We start from the raw sequence: 20,208 nt of genomic DNA, 5'->3' as shown, positions 1-20,208 counted from the left end.
CCCAGAGTTTCCACCCAAAACCCTCCTGGCTACCACCGTGCATTCAAGAAGCACTGCTCCTATTTCTAGGGCAATATGCATGTGTCCCAATGTGACCTTGTGGGTTTTAGTGCTGTGATGAGTCACTGCACTTCCCCTCAAGGACCACAGGAGGTGGAGGACCTCTGAAAAAGCGTTTGAAGAGCTGGCAAAAAGCTGGGGTAGGAATGGGGATGCGAATTGCAAAGCTGAACCAGCCCAGCTCTCTCAGCCTGTCTCCATAGCAAAGCTGTTCCAGCCCTCACATAATCTCTGCGGCCTCCTCTGGTCTCTCTCAAGCAGGTCCACTCCTTGCATTTCACGTCCCTGTTCCTACCCTTGCTTCTTGCCAGCTCTTCATGCACTTTCTCAGAGGTCCTCTACCTCCTGGGGCAGCCCGGATGCCAGAGGACTGGGATATCAGAGGCAGGGGCTGCAGAGGAGCAAGGACCGTGCTTGTATCTCAGCTTGTCCTCAGCAGGTTCACAGCACACACTCCTGCCCGGGACAAATAGAGGGGAGCACCACCACTCACTGGTTCCCAACACACCCCCATCCAAACACGTCAGAGCTGCCCAGCACAGCCATGAAAGCCTGAGGAAGCTCCAGGCCACAGCAGCCCATGGCCTCCCCTCAGTAAGGTGCACTCAGCTCAGCACCCCATAGGAGACATGACCCCTCAGGGCATGAGGGACCAGGCAGCCCCCTCTAAGCCACAAGCCTTTATTGGGGGCCCAGACAGAGCAGGCAGAGTGACATCCACAGGGTCTGAGTCCTAGGGGGTGCAAGAGCCCTGTCTGGAGGGGTGATGGTCCCCAACAACCAGCCCTCAAACCTCCACATCTACTTTGACAGCACTGGCCATTAAGCTCACACCCTACTCCATTCACCCAGCCTTTTAACACAAAATGAGCCTGCCTTGTCCTGTCCTGGTGGATATGTCACCCAGATTTGCTCACCGAGTTCAAGCCACGTCCATGAAGAGGTATCAGGGTAGGAGGTGGCCTCTCCTAAACTGAGATGAAACACATCTCTTTAACTACACGTTTGTCTACAACTGCCCACTTCCTAGCCAGCACACATGGGCTTCTTCCTACACTGGAAGAGGAGCATCACCATTCCCTTATCTGGTAGGAGACTTTCACACCATCACCTCAACCCTGCACTCTGTCCCTCCATTGCAAAGGACAGTGGCCACAAGCCCCATCCTTTGAGACCACATGTGCTGTCCAGATAGGAAACCTCTTCCCCTGCAGCTGGGTCTTACAGCACGCTCAGGTCACACATGGCACCATGACAACCAAAAGCCTTGACACTCCTCAAGCCCTTGGCTTAGTCCAAGCCTAGGTAGGCATCCCCAGCATGCACCTTCTCCCCTTCCATCATTAACCCCCCCGAAGGAGCCCATATGCCCTCATAGGGTGACATCCAGGATTCTTCCCACCCTAGCAGAGTACCAAGTATTTGACCAGGGATACCCCCTGCTATGGGAAAATGAACCACGCTTCAAAAAGTAAATTCCACCAGTGGGGAGAATGTTCCTTCCCTATTGACAGTTGTCAGGAAACAGGTCTGGCTGTCCCCAGGGTGCTCTGCCATCTGGAAGGCTATGCAGAAACACCCCTACACAGACAGAGGATGGAGGATGGAGTAAGAGGACAGCCTGGCTCAGGCAGGAGGATGACAATGACCTGCAATGCAAGAGGACACAGTGAGACAAGGAGGTTGCGCTCCCAAAGGAGTAGAAAACAACAGAAGCCAGCAAGGAAACAGGTGGCAAGGCCAGGGCACAAGTGGTGACACAGTAAGTGAGAGCAATGGGAGCACAAAACTGTCTCATGCAGAGCCCAGTGGAAGCTGAGCAAAACTGGGCCATGGGCACTGTCAGCAAATAATGCAAGCCTTTGTTGTCTAGATCTGGTCTAGAAAATGCATGTGGATCATTCAGATGTTCATGGCTATCCCTGAACAGCAAGGACACAGGACACAAAGACCCAATGGCCAGCATGATTCCTTGATGGCACTTGAAGAGCACTGACTGCAGCAAAAGCCTTGCTGGGGCTTGGCTCGGCATGAGGGCTTTTCTGTCGGTGCAGGTAGAGGCAAGCTCTGCTCCTGCCTGCAGATCTGCTGGGCTACCCATAATCCAGACTCCAGTGGCCTCCTTCAGTGCTGCAGTTGCCAGCAGCACAGTAGAGGATAATCAGTTTGGTGCCCCACGCCTCTTCTGCAGACACAGATCCAATATATTGCCCCCCATCAATATGTCTACCAAGCCCATGGCAGCCTCCTCCAGCTCAGGGATGGGAAAAAGGGACAGGAGCTGCCACTGAGCTGCGGGGAACAGGCTCCATGCAGCCCTGGGTAGCTGAGGGCTGCCCACTGCGGGAAGGGCAGCATCTCTCCAGCCACCCGTGACGGGTAACATGACTCATGGCACACCAGATGACTTGGCAAACTGCTTCTGTTCTCATTTCTCACCTCAGCCACCACCCCCAGCCCTTTCTGCAAGGAGCCCTCAGGGACCTCAGCAGGTATCAGCAACCCCAGGGCACAGCACACAGTCTCTGTAGGAAAGCCCACGTTGTCTATAGGAAGAGCCCAGCAGAGACTCCGGAGGTGCCACCAGCCCTCCTGGCATGGGCAAAGAACAGAACACTGTTAAACAACCATCCCACCAAACCACAGCCTTCCCAACCCCAGGGGCTACAGGAGAGAGCAGCACCCCAGCTTACACAGGGATTCATCTCACAGCTCCCCACGCCTGCTGAACACCACCACCACCATGCTCCCCTGCAATAAGGATGCTGCCTGGATTGCCCCAGGAATGCCATCACTGCTCTAATTGCCCAGGCTTCATGTGTCCAGATAGGAAAGGCATCCATCTGCTGCTTCCAGGGACATTACCCACTCTCTGGAGGGACACTCAACTCCCCAGCACACCAAGGCTTGCTGCCCTCCATCCCCTCACAGAGCTCCACCACACCACAACCTGATGGATGCCCAAGTATCTCAGGGGTGAAGCAGACACTAGCTTCAGCCCTCTCCAACACAGCTCCTATGGGCTGAACAGGGTAAAGCCGTGCAGCAAATATGCAGGTAGAGGAGCAGTAAAACCTTTTCTGTAAAGAGAGAGGTGAAAGATGCTTTTTCCTGCTTCTGTGGCTTCCCCCTGGTTCTTGGAACCAAGATCCTTCTGCCCCCTTGCAAGCAGCAGAGGGGCAAGGACCAGGAGAAAAGCCAGAGCCAGGCATCGCAGGGCAAAGCAGAACTTGCTCTGAGCCACTCTGTAAAGGTATCCATGTAACCCAGCACAGGAGAGGTGCAGACCCGTACAGCTGGGACCAGTTAACCCAAAGCTTCATGGCAAATCCTTTCCCAGGAGCCACCATCCTCAGCACTGCAAGACAGTGCTTTGGTGAATCTATCTGCATTAGCCCAGTAGAGCAGCAACACTGACTGGGTTCTGAAATCTAGGTCTCTCCTAAGGTCCATTCAGGAACACCAGCTGCCTCACACACAGCTGTTGTGAGATTAATGGGGTAAAGGCTCCCAGTAAGCTCACAGCAAGAGGAGCAGCAGCACTGTGTCATGTCCCCCCTGTTTCCTTGAGGCTCCCTGGGCTTTGAGAGCCAGGCTTTTTTATCCCTGTGCAGCCAGGAAAGGTGAAAGCACCCAAGAGAACGGCCACAGCCAGCACTCACTGGGTAAGGTATCATAAAATCCCAGTGATAGATGTAGAAATTCTCACTGCCACTCTTTAACATATGAAAAACAGTGAAAGCAAACAGCTAAGCTTCACAAATGTACATGTAGTGCAAGAGGCTTCCTAGCACAGCTGATGTATTTCCTCTCTTTTCCCATATCCTGAAATGCACTGGAGCCTAGCAATCTGTGTTTGGCCTGCTCAGAAATTCATCATTTTTTGAGATTTGTTGTCTTGGTGTATAGCATGCACTAGAAAAATGATGTAGAAATACTGAAACCCAGTGCACTCCATCATATGCCTTGCTCTTACAGTCTAGCATTAGAGCTGTTAGTTAAATTGATGATGCCTTACTTCACTGAGAACCACAAAGCAGAGTTCAAATGAAAGAAGGTTTCCAAGGGACTGTCAAGTCAACACAGCAACTCATGAATCCAACTCAGCATGTCATGATCAACAGGAGACGATGAGCTCCAGCTCTGTGAGACCTCTCATGTGCTTCCAAGAACACAGCATGTGTAGGTTGCTCATAGTCTGCCACTTTCACATACCACTTTCGCCCTTGCAGCAGGACTTGTCTCATAGAGCAATCTCAACAATCTTAGAGGCTTTCTAATACAGATTTCCTGTATTAGATGTTATACAGATACACAGTTATATCTGTGTAGCGTACAGATACAACTGTGTGTTATACACACAAGTGTATGTGGACATTTTTGCACATAACAAAGCCAGACAAGCCACATACCTTCCTCTCAACGGGGCTGAGGTGCCAAGGCACTTGATTTAATCATTGTAAACATGATTGACGGGCTGTTTCCTGAAGGTCCTGTTCGTTTGGTGCTCAATGAAGTAGCAGTACTCAGACCTTGAGACTGATGAGAGAATAACCCAAACCACCTGCAATTTACAGTCAGTTTTACTTCTGGTAGGGAAGAACATCAAGCACTCATAGCCATCCACAAAAATACAAGGAAAGAAGTAGCTGCAGCTTTTGAGGATCAGAATTTGTTGCTAACGTATCTATTGTAAAATATGAACTCAATCTTCTAAGCAAGATAACAAGGTTTTATTGAGGGACAAAGTCAATAAAGCAAAAGCAACAGCGCTGGGCGCATGACTGTAGCCAGAGGCGCAAGTGATTAGTATTTGTTACAGGTTTATGTACTTTCACTATTACATTGGTCACATACATATTCATAATTCCTGCATATAGGTGGGGAATATTGTAACTAGCTCCAAGAATTTATTATCATAAGTCTCCTGCTCTTGGCATCTGCGCACTGCTCTCTGGTGATTGTGGGCAGGGGTCTTAAGGATGAAGTAAGCAGTCTTCCTCTTGTGAATAGGGGTCTTGAGGATGAAGTAAGCAGTCTTCCTCGCAGTGCAGTTTTCACCTTTGGCACAGTTGAATGCCTCAGTAATCACGCAACTAGCTGAAACCAGCTATATCTATAATTCTTCTGATACCTAGCAAAGATTTAAAACAGTGTGACCTTCCTGCAAACTATTGCAGGATGGGCAGACAAGGAGTATCCCAAGCTAGCAGGTGTTTGGGAGGCTCTGTCTCTAAACTGATAAGTAGCAGGATGGTGTGAAATAACTCCTTCATGTTTAGTGGGGCCGCTAAATCCTGTTATCTCACCACAGACTTACAACACAAACATTGTTCTTTAAAGCTGAAGATACTTTAGAAGACTAGTGTGAAACAATTAACTCATGTTTAGTGGGGCCACTACATTCCACTGACCTACAACATAAACACTGTTCTCTTTCTACAACCTAAGTTAAGCTAAAAAGTACTTTAACTCTATGTTTTCCAGGCACTAGCTTTTCTTATATCAAGCCCCCCCTTCTTTCTTTTACCTTTACAAATTCTTTTGCTATGTGACTCTGTTTTGCTCAAGAGTTCTGACCTTTTTCAACTTGTTGTCTAATCTTGTGTCTTTAGCGAGCTTTGTTTCTGTTACTGTAAATTTGTACAGTTATATCCCCATAACCACATCTATGATTTGCGAAAGCCAATACACTTATGTGTTTATCACACTATGGTGAAGTCTATTCCTGTGTCAGACTTCACAAATAACAGAAACATGTTTGGCCTTTATCCCCTGCCCTATCCCATACTTGTCCTTGAGGAATCCTGGTGTAGGGGGTATCTATAGACCATCAGACACAGCCATGGTGACGGGGTAAGCTGAGGCCAGGCTGGGATGGTGGGTCAGGATCAGGCCTGGGAAGGGTAACCCAGTCAGATCCAGGATGGCCAGGCAGGGGTCCACTTCTGCACAGCACCAGAGAAGGACCCCTTGTGATCTGGGGGTGTCCACATGCTGCTGCTTCCTCTCGAGGACACAGCCAGGGCTGCAGCCCATATTTTGCCAGAGCCCAGGGGTTCTTCTGGCAGGGAGAGCTGGAAAATGCACACAGGATCCCAGCTGCATCCCAGTCCTGAGCGCTGCTGTGGGGTCTTCCTCACTCCTCCAGCAATCTCCCCCATCCCATCAACGCTGAACCTTCTTCCACAAAGGGATTTTGCAGTGCTATCAGGAGGACAAAGGCCATGCACCATGCCACACTGAGCTTAAGTGTGGAAGGTAAAGGCGATAGAATTTGCATGAGAAAGACTCTGGGAACAAGCTTTGATACCGAACAAGCCTTGGGGCGGTTAAGTTGAAATGCTGAAAGCCAGGAAAGGTAAACAAGCAAGCCCTGGGGGGATTAGCCAGGATGTCGTTGCAACAAGGAATCCCAACTGGAGTGCGAAGGAGTTGGGTGATGTGAGAAGTGAAGCAAGAAGATGAAACTGTATCGTGAACAACGCGTGATCAGCATTGTGATTGGACTATTTACCTGTGTGTGTGTGTGTGTGTGTGTATGTGTTAAAGAAGCCAATGAGATTGAACGCGGCGCGCTCTTGCAGGTTGGGAAAGCACCGAAAAAAGGAATGAGGGCTTCATTGTAAAGAAGTTTTGTCTCTGTATCCTCTCCGACCCGAGTCCGTGTCGTGATAACGATATAAATGGCGCCCAGCGTGTGGGGCACAAAAGCGAGTAGTCGTCGATCCGGTGGCGTAGCTCAGACGAGCTAAGGAACTACACGCTGAAAGGACGAGGGTAAGTGTTTGAGAACAACGGGGACTGCTATAACAAAAGAACAACAAAATGTTCTGCAAGTCTTTGTTAATATTCTTCAGAAGTATGGGAAAAGAGTAGATGAGGAAGAATCGAAACGTATCCTTGTCTGGGCATCCAAAGCCGATCCATCTATAAATACTGCTAATATTTATACCCCGGAGATTTGGGATAAAATTGGTGTTAATTTGTGGGACTGTGCCACAAAAGACGATAAAGTTGCCGACACTTTATTGAGCCCTTGGCGAGCTATTTTTGAAACTTCAGAAGTTCATGTCGTCTCGCAACCACAGGAAGCAGAAGCGGCACCGTCATTTCCTTTACCACAGCCCCCTTTGCCGGACTGCCCTGAGATCAAAAACTCCCTCTGCTGTTGGTGGTCCTGTGGTTCTGCCCGCCGATAATTCTGGCGCTGACCTGGATGGTCCTTTTGACCCAGGGCCTGTTGATCCGGAAAAGGAGCCTGGTTTATGTGCCCCAGACCCCCACGGTAAATGCGCAGCTGTAAAGGGAGAAGCGAGACGGGCAGGGGATGCAGATTTATTGCGTGCTTTCCCGGTGGTGCATGTGCCGGATCAAGAGCCGCGGTGGGAAGGTCTCTTGTGTGCTCTTATCAAAGATATCAGGGGAACGGTGACGGGCTGTGGACTTGGGGCCCCATATACAACTCATTTGATACAGTCTGTGATACTCATCTGTTTACCCCAAATGATTTCAAAACATTGATTCGCTTGATAATGACGGATGTGCAATACACTATGTGGGAGTCGAAAATGAGGCAGCTCGCGGGCATCCAGGCTGCTGGAAACTTAGCGCTGGGGGCCCATGACCCATTGAGAGCCGTCACTGCCGATGCATTACTGGGTCAGGCTGATTTTGGCACCAGTGCTGCGCAAGCCAGGATTTGCCAGGCGGACTTGCAGCAAGTTAAACAATTGGCACTGAGGGCTTTGAAAGCTGTCCCTGAAGCCGGTAAACAGAGACAGCTTTTTTCCGAATCGAACAAGAGGCAAACGAGCCATTTATGAAATTTCTAGACCGACTTAATGAGGCTCCGGAAAGACAGATTGACAATGAGCAAGCACAGGAATGTATTTTCAAACAACTTGCTATTGAAAATGCTTGTATGAATGTGGGGTCTAGACAACACGACCTGTCTCTGGTTGCAGAAGCATTTGCGGCATTGTCGGTTAAGTCACAGAATCACAGAATCACAGAATCCCAAGGGTTGGAAGGGACCTCAAAAGATCATCTAGTCCAACCCCCCTGCAAGAGCAGGGTAACCTACAGTACATCACACAGGAACTTGTCCAGGCGGGCCTTGAATATCTCCAGTGTAGGAGACTCCACAACCCCCCTGGGCAACCTGTTCCAGTGCTCTGTCACTCTTACAGTAAAGAAGTTCTTCCTGATGTTAACGTGGAACCTCCTATGTTCCAGTTTACACCCATTGCCCCTTGTCCTATCACTGGATATCACTGAAAAAAGCCTAGCTCCATCATCCTGACACCTACCCTTTACATATTTGTAACATTGATGAGGTCACCCCTCAGTCTCCTCTTTTGCAAGCTAAAGAGACCCAGCTCCCTCAGCCTCTCCTCATAAGGGAGATGTTCCACTCCCTTAATCATCTTTGTGGCTCTGCGCTGGACTCCTTCAAGCAATTCCCTGTCCTTCTTGAACAGAGGGGCCCAGAACTGGATGCAATATTCCAGATGCGGCCTCACCAAGGCTGAGTAGAGGGAGAGGAGAACCTCTCTTGACCTACTAACCACACCCTTTCTAATGCACCCTAAGATGCCATTTGCCTTCTTGGCCACAAGAGCACATTGCTGGCTCATGGTCATCCTCCTATCCACCAGGACCCCCAGGTCCCTTTCCCCTTCGCTACTTTCCAGCAGGTCACCCCCCAACCTGTACTGGTACATGGGGTTGTTCTTCCCCAGATGCAAGACTCTACACTTGCCCTTGTTGAATTTCATCAAGTTTCTCCCCGCCCAACTCTCCAGCCTGTCCAGGTCTCGCTGAATGGCAGCACAGTCCTCTGGTGTGTCAGCCACTCCTCCCAGTTTTGTGTCATCAGCAAACTTGCTGAGGGTGCACTCAGTTCCCTCATCCAGGTCATTGATGAAAATATTCGTGCGGTCATGTGAGAAAGAACTGTCCAAAACAGAAAGAAAATAATAAAAAGGTAGCACCTAGGACCTGCCTGTGCTGTCATAAAGGCCGTCATTACGCAAATCAGTGCCGATAGAAATTTGACCGGAATGGTAAACCTTCACCGGGAAAACCCAAGAGAAGCGCGGCGACGGGCCGCACCATGACAACAAATTACCCCTCCGAATGACCCCCTCACGGAGCTGCCGCAGGTTGCGCACCAACGCCAGAGTGGACCTGGCCACCTCAGGAGAGACAGTAATGACTCAAGACCCGTCGGATGTGCTTTTTCCAACTGGCACATATGGCCCACTCGGGTATGGAAAGGCAGCACTGGTGATTGGACAATGCTCTACAACAATAAGAGGCCTTTTTGTGATGCCAGGAGTCATAGATGGTGATTTTGAAGGAGAAATTAAAATAATGGCGTGAACTCCAATGCCACCCTGTACTGTACCAGCAGGAAGCCGAATCACACAATTGACGTATTTTTCACCACGGTCACCAGGTGCTGTCCACACTGTGCAGGGCTCAGGAAGTTTTGCATCTATGAGGATGCCTGAAACTTACTGGACCCAACAATTAACTATGAACCAACCCCAATTGTCCTGTACTTTAAAATCAGGAAGGACAAAAATAACTTTGCCAGGATTCGTTGATAGTGGAGTAGATGTTAGTCATTTCTGCTCCACAGTGGCCCTATCATTGGCCTTTAATGGATGCTCATGCTTCCTTCTCAGGAATTGGTGGTCAGACCTCTCCAAAACAGAGCAAAGAGCTTGTTGTTATTTTTGGACCAGAAGAAAGATCTGCCTTGATCAGGCCCTGTGTGTTACCTGGATCTCCTACCCTATGCGGCAGAGACTGTTTAAGCCAATGGGAAATGCACTTGAGTACAGATTCTTCCTAGGGACCACTGCTCTGCAGCAGGTCCCACAGTTAACCTGGAAATCAGTTAACCCCCTGTGGGTATATCAATGGCCCCTCCCAAAAGAAAAACTGCTGCAATTGCACATATTGGTGGATGAACAGCTGAAAGCTGGTCACACAGTCCCCACAACCAGCCCATGGAACACTCCTGTCTTTGTGATTCAGAAGAAAAATAATGCTTGGAAGCTTTTACATGACCTGAGAAAGATAAATGAGGTCATTGAGGATATGGGAGCTTTACAACCTGGGCTCCCCTTGCCAACAGTGTTACTACAAATGTGGACTCTAATAGTCATTGACTTACCTCTTGCTCCGCAAGATGCACCATGGTTTGCCTTTTCTGTACCTTCTACCAATGCTACAGCGCCATTTTGGGGGTTCTAAGGATTTTAAACAGGGAAAGCTCATGTTAAACCTTGAAACTTACGAATGGGAAGGCCCGTTCCCTTTAATAACCTGGGGACGAGGCTATGCTTGTGTTTCCACAGATGAAGGACCTCGTTGGGTCCCTGCACAATGGGTTCATCCAGCTTTGTCTTCCGCCTCTACATCACAGGAGGATTGACCCTACTGTGGCTTCCCATCCAGCCAAAAGACCTGTGGGTAACATTAGCCAGTGTGACAGGACAAGGTGCCCTGTGCCAGTCGGTGGCCACACCTATGAATCATTTCAGTACATGCCTGGTAGGACTGCCGTTGGACGGCTGGATGGAGGCTGTCATCCCCTCAGCAGCCCAAGCAGTGGCAGCCTGGAACCCTGTGGACGCATGGGGTGGTTGGGGGGTGCAAAGGCCAGTAGCCAGTAGAACCACAGGAAATTGATTTGTTAGGATCTGTGAAAGACGTGTGTTTGTATTTCCATTACACAGGTGGAGACCAATCAGTGCAAAATGTTAACTCTTCTTTAGCTGTTTATTGAAATGCTTCTGTATGGTGTAATTATACTTCTGTCAGCCTTTCTTGCTCTTCTTACGCACGGATATCACTTCCTCGAGGTGTCCTTTTAATCTGTGGAGATCGAGTGTGGCCTGTCATCCCTTCTCACCTACGAGGAGGCCCTTGTAGTCTAGGCAGATTAACAGTGTTAACCCCAAATATTTCTATGCAAAGCAAACAAATGCTACATCCATTGCTCTTTCCAGTCTCCTTGATGTAGATTCCATAAGACATGCAACCTTACAAAATTGGGCTGCCATAGGTTTTCACCTCCTTGCTCATGGTCATGGGTGTGAGGACTTTGAAGACGTATGTTGCATGAACCTTTCAGACCATTCTGAATCGGTTCACAAAAGTATGCGAACTCTCAAAGAACTTGCAGGAGAACTTCAGGTGGAGGATGACTGGAACCCTTTTTCAGGTTTATTTGTTGGACTAGGAGCATGGGTGAAAAAATTGATTGCATTGGGAACTTTTGTTAGTGTTTATGAGCTTGTTAATTTGTATTTCTTGTTTAATGAAACTTACACAATCTCCTATTTGAGCAAGCCCTTAAGCAGGTGTTGGTAGTAGATGTATAAAACAAGGGGGAGATGTGGGAGGTGAAGGTGATGGGATTTGCATGGGAAACGCTCAGAGAACAATCTCGGAGGCCTTGATACCAAGCAAGCCTTGTGGGGATAAGCCAGGATGCTGTTGTAACAAAGAGTTTCAGTTGAAGGCCACAGGACATGGGGAATGTGAGAAGAAGCGAGGCAAGAAGGTGAAACCATCTTTGTGACAACAGCGTGTGCTCAGCATTGAGCTGTTTACCTGGGGATTTTAGAGAAGCCAGTGAGATTGAACGCGGCACGCTCATGCAGGTTGGGAAAGTACCAAACAAGGGGATAAAAGGGCTTAATTGTAATAAAGTTTGGTCTCAGTATCCTCACCGACCTGAGTCCATGTCGTGATACGCCACACTTAGGAGCCCCGCAGCCCCTTCCTCAAGCTGACAATGAAACCCAGACATCCTGGTCCTCCATAGCATGTCCCCACCTAGAGCTGGCAGGACAGCCCCACACCTATGGAGGCAGAAGGAGGATCCCAGCAGTGACAGCATGGTCGTGATGGGTTATCACAGTCTGCTTTGGACCCAAAGCATCTGGGAGGTGTGCAGGGACCTGCTGGCCTGGGAGAGGGGTGGCATTGGGGCATCTTTGCTGTCACCCTGAGTGGCCAGGGCAGGCGCGCCCTCCTGTGGCAGTGGCCACCCTGAGCTGCCATCGCTTCTCCCAGGGCAGTTTCTGGAACCACCAGGTCTGCTCGTGGTCTGGTCTGGTCTGGTCTGCCCCAGGACCAGGGCCTTACAGTGCCCGTGTGATGGGGTTGCAGGGGTCCCAAGGAGGACAATCCTGGGTGCTGGGCAGAGCTGCGGCAGGCCGTGGGGATGGACAACTGCAGCATCACAGAATGGTTGGGGTTGGAAAGGACCTTGAGATCATCCAGTTCCAACCCTTTTGCCATGGGCAGGGACACCTCACCCTAGACCATGTCACCCAAGGCTCTGTCCAACCTGGCCTTGAACACTGCCAGGGATGGAGCATTTACCACTTCCTTGGGCAACCCATTCCAGTGCCTCAGCACCCTAACAGGAAAGAATTTCCTCCTTATATCCAATCTAAACTTCCCCTGTTTAAGTTTGAACCCCTTACCCCTTGTCCTATCACTACAGTCCCTGACGAAGAGTCCCTCTCCAGCATCCCTATAGGCCCCCTCCAGGTACTGGAAGGCTGCTCTGAGGTCTCCACGCAGCCTTCTCTTCTCCAGGCTGAACAGCCCCAACTTCCTCAGCCTGTCTTCATACGGGAGGTGCTCCAGTCCCCTGATCATCCTCGTGGCCTCCTCTGGACTTGTTCCAAGAGTTCCATGTCCTTCTTGTGTTGGGGACACCAGAACTGCACACAGTGCTCCAGGTGGGGTCTCACAAGAGCTTCCTCTCTGCTCTGCCTCCTACAGCACCCTCTTTCCAAGGGAGGGAGCAGGCCCTGCTGCCTGCTCTCCACAGTGAGCATCTCCCCATCTTTCTGACTCCATCTGTGAGTACCCCCCATCTATGTACCCCTCTCTACAGAAGCATGGACCCAAGCCAGCCAAGACTGCCTGCCTCAGCACACATCCCCTTGCAGTGACAGCCAGCCCATGGCCCCCCAGCCATCCTGCAGCACACACCTACCCCAAATACACCCCGCTCCCCTTCACTGTCAGAGTACAGCCCTCTCCCACCCAGCCGTGCACTTGCTGACAGCCCATAAAGATATTCTTAGCACACAGAGTTGGACATAAGCTGTTTGCAGCTGGGAGCAGGGTGGAGCGAGGCTGGGGAGGCGTGGGATGCTGCGTCTTGGTTTGAGGAAGATGTGGTCAGCAATGGGTTTTCCAGCTCTGGCCTCTGAGCACTTCCACGTGTGGTCCAGACGTTCCTGCTCCCATCCCCAGGGCCGTCTTCATCACGTCCCGCCCTAGTTCTTGGACAGGGAACCAGGAGGTGGGAATTGTAAGATCTGGAGCAGCATCTCGGGCTAGATTAGCTTGCCCCCCAGCCCTGCTGCCTGAAAGTGCTGCTTCTGTCTGCGCCAAGATCAGTATGTCTGACCTGCTCTTTCTGCACTCGTGTTTCATACCCAAATTCCTGCTTTTGCCCTCAGGCGTATTGTGCCTGTGGTCTCTCTCACTCCCCAAATGGGACAGCTCTCTGTCTCCTAGACAAACCCTTCACTCTGCACCTCCTTCATTACACAAGCCTTTCCACACTGCTCCCATTCAAATGTTCCACCCAAGCCCATGTGCTGGCCTCACTCATCACAGCTCTTTCACAGGCCTCTGATGGTGTGCATGTGGTGGAGTCATGAGCGTCTCCTTCCATACAGAGTCTTAAATAAAGGGGTTGGCATTTCCCCTTTTCAGTTCTCATCCCGTACAGCTTCCTGAGGAAAGCAAATCCTGAGGAGCCGCCTATGCCACCCAGGGTAGCTGGGAACAGAGAAGTGCCCAAAATATCACGAGCCCGGAAGGAATGAGATGAATAGGGAAGAAAAAGCCAAGCAGCTGTTTCCCTGGTGAAATGGAGCCAGTGGCTGCTGAAGGAAGGGAAGATGGCACATCTGGGCTGTGGACTGCGCAGCCCCGTTGTCCTGCATGGTGATGCACCCATCATGCCTTGGAGGAGGCATCACAGATACCAGGGGGGACCCAAGCTGGCACAGCTCCCGTACAATGCATCCCAGGATGCTTGTCCATGTCCTGGCCATGCAGTTGCCATCATCAGAGCACAAGCCAAGGTCTGGTCTCGGCCCCTCTCACCCCTTTCCTCAGTGTGCGGCCCTGTAGAACTCGCTTCTGACCGAGGCTGGGTCTGAGCAGTGTAGGAGAAGGAGGGAGGAGGGCACTGTGCCCTGCAAGTCAGTGAGAGCGGTGGGTATGGCATGGTGCCCGGAGCCCAGAGAGCAGCTGCCCTTTGTTGTATAAACACGTGCATAAAGTCACGTGCATCTCAGCCCAGCATCAAGCCAAGATCCTGAGCACATCTACAGCAGCGCCACAGCTGATGGGGGGACACAGGGAACGTCCCGTATCATGCAACAGCCTCCCATGCAGAACCCCCACTTAGCCCTGCCCGTTTCCCCTTGGCCAGCAGAAATCCCATGGAGCCCAGGGCTCTGAGACAAGCAGGATGGGGAGGCAGGTTCCGGAAGGGAGGCAGTGAGGAGGGAGGGTGGGTGCTGCTTCACCCCTCCACACAGGAAGCCAAATCTCTGACTGGCACTGGAAAGAGGAGATCAGCATCCCTCTGGGGAGCTTGGCAAGACAATGCCTGTGATGGCCTTCTGCATGAGAGTCCAGCCTGCAGGGCATCCACACGGATGCTCCTGAATGTCCCATAAGAAAGGACTCGGCATGTATCATGTTGTGACTTACATCCCAGGTGCTGGACCGGTGGTGACACGCTTGGCTCACCCACAGCCTGCAGCACCGGGTGTAATTACCCCAGGACACCAGTTTGTCCAGTGCTGGTGCAATCAGCCACTGCAGAACAAGGGCTCTGCAGGGTGGGGTGCCCAGCCACCCATGACACAGGTGGACAGAAATTAGGCCACGATATTCAAAGGTATTAATTGTGCGGTGGTGACATCCAGGTGCTGCCTGGGAACAGGGCTCCAGCGTGCAGGGCACAGCAGGATCAAAGCCTTGTCCCACTCATCTCAGCTCTACATTTTGCTGGTGCCAGCACAGATCCCAGGTCAAGGCAGCACCGTCAACACTCGTCCTAGCTCAAGCATGATTTGCTTCTACTGCTGCTGGCCTGGGACAATCAGCATCACACATTTGCACTAACATAGCTGAGTAGGACCCACTCTCCATTCTTGTTTTCATAAGGACACAGGTTCTTCCTTACCAGAATGATGATGGCATTGAATTGTTGTTCCATCGAACCACAGAATGGTTTGGGTTGGAAGGGATCCTAATGATCATTTAGTTCCAGCCGCCTGCCACGGGCAGGGGCACCTTCCACTGGAGCAGGTTGCTCCAAGCCCCTGTGTCCAGCCTGGCCTTGAACACTGCCAGGGATGGGGCAGCCACGGCTTCTCTGGGCACCCTGTGCCAGCGCCTCAGCACCCTCACAGGAAAGGGCTTCTTCATGTCTAATCCAGGTTTCTGTGTATGGACAGCCCTGCTCCCTCACTGCTGTGTTGTACAGACATCACCGCTTAGAACAACACACACCTCCTTCCCTTTGTGTTTGCGGAAGATCCTGGCACATCGTGTCTGTGCCAGACCTGTCCACGTATGGCCGGGTACAGGAAGGGTTTTCAGCCCCATGGAGCTTGGTGACTCATGGGAGAGGACTGTAGATGTGAAAGGCTGGCAGTGCTGCTCACAGACCGTGCTAAACCTAATGAGATTTTCAACAGGAGGGAGAAGCAATAAAGAGCTGTGATTGAATCGGCTGCAAGCAGCAGCACGACAGCGACTTCCACACCGAACAAAGCATAGCTGCCTTCCCTCTCTGCAACGGCCATGCTCCAGCCTGTGTTGCCACACAGGGTCTGGACAGGGCATGGGGCCAAGGAAAAGGGCTGGGAAGTGCCCCCAGCCCCAGGAAGCTCCCAGTCTTGCTGGTGCACAAAGAACTGGCCATAGAATCATAGAATAGTAGATGCAGGAAGGCAGGCACACAGCTCAGCTCTCTGCCAGGAGGTGGCCGTGTCCATGTTTCCTCCTGGGAATGGTCCTGGCCCATGACCTCCCTTGAATCTGACCTATTTAGACAGGCTAAAACTGTGTCAGGGAGCCAGACGAGTGGTGTGGATGATTAAAGGATTATGCTGAGGCCAAAGAGTTACTCACGCAGGTGTGGCCTGAGTGACCACTGGCTCAAAAGGTCCCTTCCAACCCCCAAAAAGTAGCTCCTACCTCTTGCTCAGGCATCTGAAAGGACAAGCAGGGCTCCACTATCTCTGCTTGGGGACGAGGCAGCAGAAGGGACAGGGGTCTTTTACCCATGCTGCTGTGGTGGGATGCACCCTTCCCAAGCAGAAACTCAGAGCTCACAGAGGAATGGTTCTGCAGCGTGATGCATTGCTTTCCTGCAGAATGTTTTCCTTTTGTCAGCTCTGAGTAGCGAAGTAAGGAAGGATAAGGAAGCCAGGGCAAGGCTGAGGTTGTTGGTTTGTTAACACAGGGTCTCTGGGGTTGGGCTGCGCATGTGGGTTTGTGTTTGTGGGTGTCTGGCAGGCACTGTGCTGAGCTATGCATGCCCTCACTGGCCTTTCCCTCCACACTGCTGTGCTGTTCCTCCTTGCAGCAACATCAAGTCTTGCAAATCAAAGGGCAGAGATGAACCACAGGTGAAGAGCCAAGACCCATTTCCCCTAGGCCAAGACCCACTGAACAGTTTCAGCCCTGCTCTCCTGCAGCTGGTGCTGTGGGTCACAGGGCTGCTCCCACCAGCTCAGCTGATGCCGGTCCTGAAGCTGCTCTGATGTGGTCCCGCTCAGCCCACACTGCAGCCAAGACCAGGTTCTTGGCATCTCTGTTTCTGGCTTACATCAGGCAGAACCACAAGCACTTCAGGACACTGTGCTGTGGCTAGGCAGTATTACTAATAGCTTGGCAAGATGCAGGAGATGGAGCAAGGCTGGCACAGCCTCCTGGGATGAGTGTGGAGCTGCTGAGAGCCCCACTTACCAGGGCCAAGTCAAGAGAACAAGGAGAACTGTTTCCTGATGGCACCCCTGTAGGATGGAAGCATGGCAGGTATAGGGAAATAGGCTGTTCAGGCTGGTTCAGGAGCAGGCAGGGTGGAAAATGCTGGAGGCATTGTCCCTGTCAGTTTGGCATAAGGTGACCAGCTCCTGGTGACCAATGAAGCTTTCTTGCTCTGGTGGTGTTGTGCTCACCTGGCTGCATGTCACAGATGGTGCAGGCATGACCAGAGCTGCCTGTCCCTCCTTTCCAGAGGTGGTTGGTTTTGTTTTATCAGTGTTCTCAATGTTCTCATATTCACAGCCCACAGGGCTTCCAGCAGGTACACACTCAGCTGGGTTCAGGCATCTGCTGCTCAGTCCCCTGACACCCTGGCTTGTTTGAGGAGAAGCAGAGCAGGGAGCTGAAATCACTGCCCACCATTAAAAGATAAGGATGGGATGAGGATGCTGCCTCTGCAGATGTGATGATACCAGCACCCAGGCATGAGAAGCATCAACAGGAGATAACAGGAGGCAGTAAGCAGATGCTGCTAGGTGCTGTGCTGACTCTGCTCTTAGCAAATCCATGACACAACAAATATTTGCATCTCTCTTGCTGCAGACAAGCCCCGCATTGGCCTTGCAGCTGGAGTGAGAAGTAGGGAATGGGGGGTCACCCATGTGCCTGCATGGTGAGGACCTTACCAGTTTACTAGTCCCTGCTGGCAGCTGGACATGGGCTGCTGCAGCTCGCAGCCATGGTGCGGGCATTCACCAAGCTCAACAACACACAGCACAGCGTGATGGGAAATGTAGTCCTGCTGCATCACCTGCACTCTGTGCTGTTGGGCATAACCAGGCTGCACATGAATCACTGGGGTTGGGACCTTCTCACATGTACTCTGGGCTCCTCACACTGACCAGGCCTCCTCAGCAGGTTGGAGCAGATGCTGCTGTGCCCCCGTCTCCTGTTTCCTATGGGGCAGGAGAGGAAGATGTTTGTTAGGGACTGCCTGTCTCATGAACATGCAGGGCATAAGCAAGCTTGGAGATCTGCTGGGTGATGTCTGGTGGGAGAAGAGCAGAAGTTGCCAGGGGAAAGGATGAGGGAGGATGCTTGGGACCAAAAAGCTGCACCCACATTCTGGGAGGCAGCGCCAAAAGCAATCATCAGAGTCAGTCGATGCTCCTTGTTCTGCTCATCTCTGGGTCTGCACAGCCCTTCCAGGCTGGTAAACCCTCCTGCCATGAAGCCTTGTGCTTGCTCTGGCGCAGCTTCACACACACACTCCCCACAGCCATTCCCAGACCTCCCCCCACAGCAGCAGCCATTGATTTTGCTGTGTGTTTGCAGAGAACAAGCCTCAGGTATGGATGGTGTCATGGTTTAAACCCAGCGAGCAGCTAAGAACCAAGCAGTCACTTGCTTCCCCTGGGCAGAATGGGGAGGAGAATCAAAAGAATGTAAACCCGTGGGCTGAGATAAGAAGAACAGTAGAACACTACTGATAATACTACCAGTAGTAACAATAAGACAAATAACAGTGAGAGAGATATAAAACTAACACAGAAAAGGGAAAACGACAAAACAAAAAATCAAAGTAAGCGCTACTGAGCAACAACAAATCGGCATTATTCCCAAACTGAAGGCAAAACACAGCACCAGCTACTAAGAAGAAAAAATAACTTCATCCCAGCTGAAAACAGAGCAGACGAGCTCTCACGCTCTGGAAGAGTGAGAGCAGGGGAATGCTATAGGTCTGGATCTGAGCAAGGGCAAGCTTATTGCTAGCTGATCCCAGACATGGCTGTGCTGCAAGGACTCAAGGCCAGTGTGGAATAGAGGTGGGAGTGCAGCAAGCACAGGTCTTTCTGTGTGGAATCCCCTCTGCCTCCCTCATCACCCTGCTCCCATACCCTGTGGCCTTACAGGTCACCCCTATTCCCTACACCTCTCCAGCGCCATCCACCCTGGGCTGTTTGAAGGCTCTCACCCATGCTCTGCCTGTGTGATGCACCATGACCAGCAGTCATGGAGAAGATGTTTGTTAATCCCTGAGCCTTTTCCCTGTGGGAAGGGGGATGGCGCAGGGTCCAGAAGGAGAAAGGGAAAGAGAACAAAGCCTCTTTCTTCTCCCACCTGCAGCTCCACAGGGGCATGGAGACCTTTCTGCTTGTCCTCGCTGGAGCTTGAGGAGTTTAATTCAGGGTTTGCTGCAGGCTCAGCCCTGCCTGGCTTCTCTCCAGCTGCTCAAAGTGTACCTGCCTGCACCACAGGAGGGACTGGGGCACGGAGACCTTTAGCCATGTCTCAGATTGAACACTGCTGCGCCAGGCAAGAACACAGCGTGGTGGAAATAGCACAGCAGAATTACAGGCACTCAAGGGAGAAGGGGCAGTACATCCTGCCATGGCAATTTCCATAGTCAGAGCCATCTCCAGGTCTTTAATTTATCTGTTACAACTTAATTGGATTTAAACCCAGTCACTCGTAAGCAGCAGGAGTCCTGAGCAGGCACTGGTCCTGAGCTTCTCTCTGCAAGATGCCCCACAAGGACTCCCCATCTCTGCTGCTGTGCCTCGACCCTCAGTGCTGCTGCTCGCATGTACTCAACGGAAAGGGAGAGACAATGTTCACTCTCCTGCTGCTCCATCTAAGCTGGCTTTGCTCCTCTGAACAGCTCCCTACACCACTGAGGAGCTGGTTGCTGGGCTGTGGACACAGCAGGATGCTCAGATTTTGGGTACCAGGGCTGAACCCAGGCAGGGAAGGCACCCACCCGAGCAGCATCACAGTAGAAGGGCAGAACCTGCTGCCTCCCATCCCCACATGCAGATGCTGGTCTTCTCCCTATGCCCACCACAGGAGGCCTGTGAAACTGCTCCTGTCATTCTGTTGTCAGGAGGACAGACCCATGAGGCCCATGAAACCCAAGAATGTGGCTTGTTGCACAATGTGGTTCCCCATAGCTGCAGCAGCCTCCCTGGCACACTCCTGGCAGGCAGAGGCACCAGGCTGCAGCAGTACTGGTGAGGAAAAGGATAGCTCAGACCCCTTGAGATGAGGACTGGCAGAGCCCTGACCCAGACTCTGCCTTCC

Source organism: Lathamus discolor, chromosome Z (genome assembly GCF_037157495.1).
Source record: "Lathamus discolor isolate bLatDis1 chromosome Z, bLatDis1.hap1, whole genome shotgun sequence".
Lineage (NCBI taxonomy): Eukaryota > Metazoa > Chordata > Aves > Psittaciformes > Psittacidae > Lathamus > Lathamus discolor.
The sequence above is the reverse complement of the archived record's forward strand: the minus strand, read 5'-3'. Positions refer to the sequence as shown.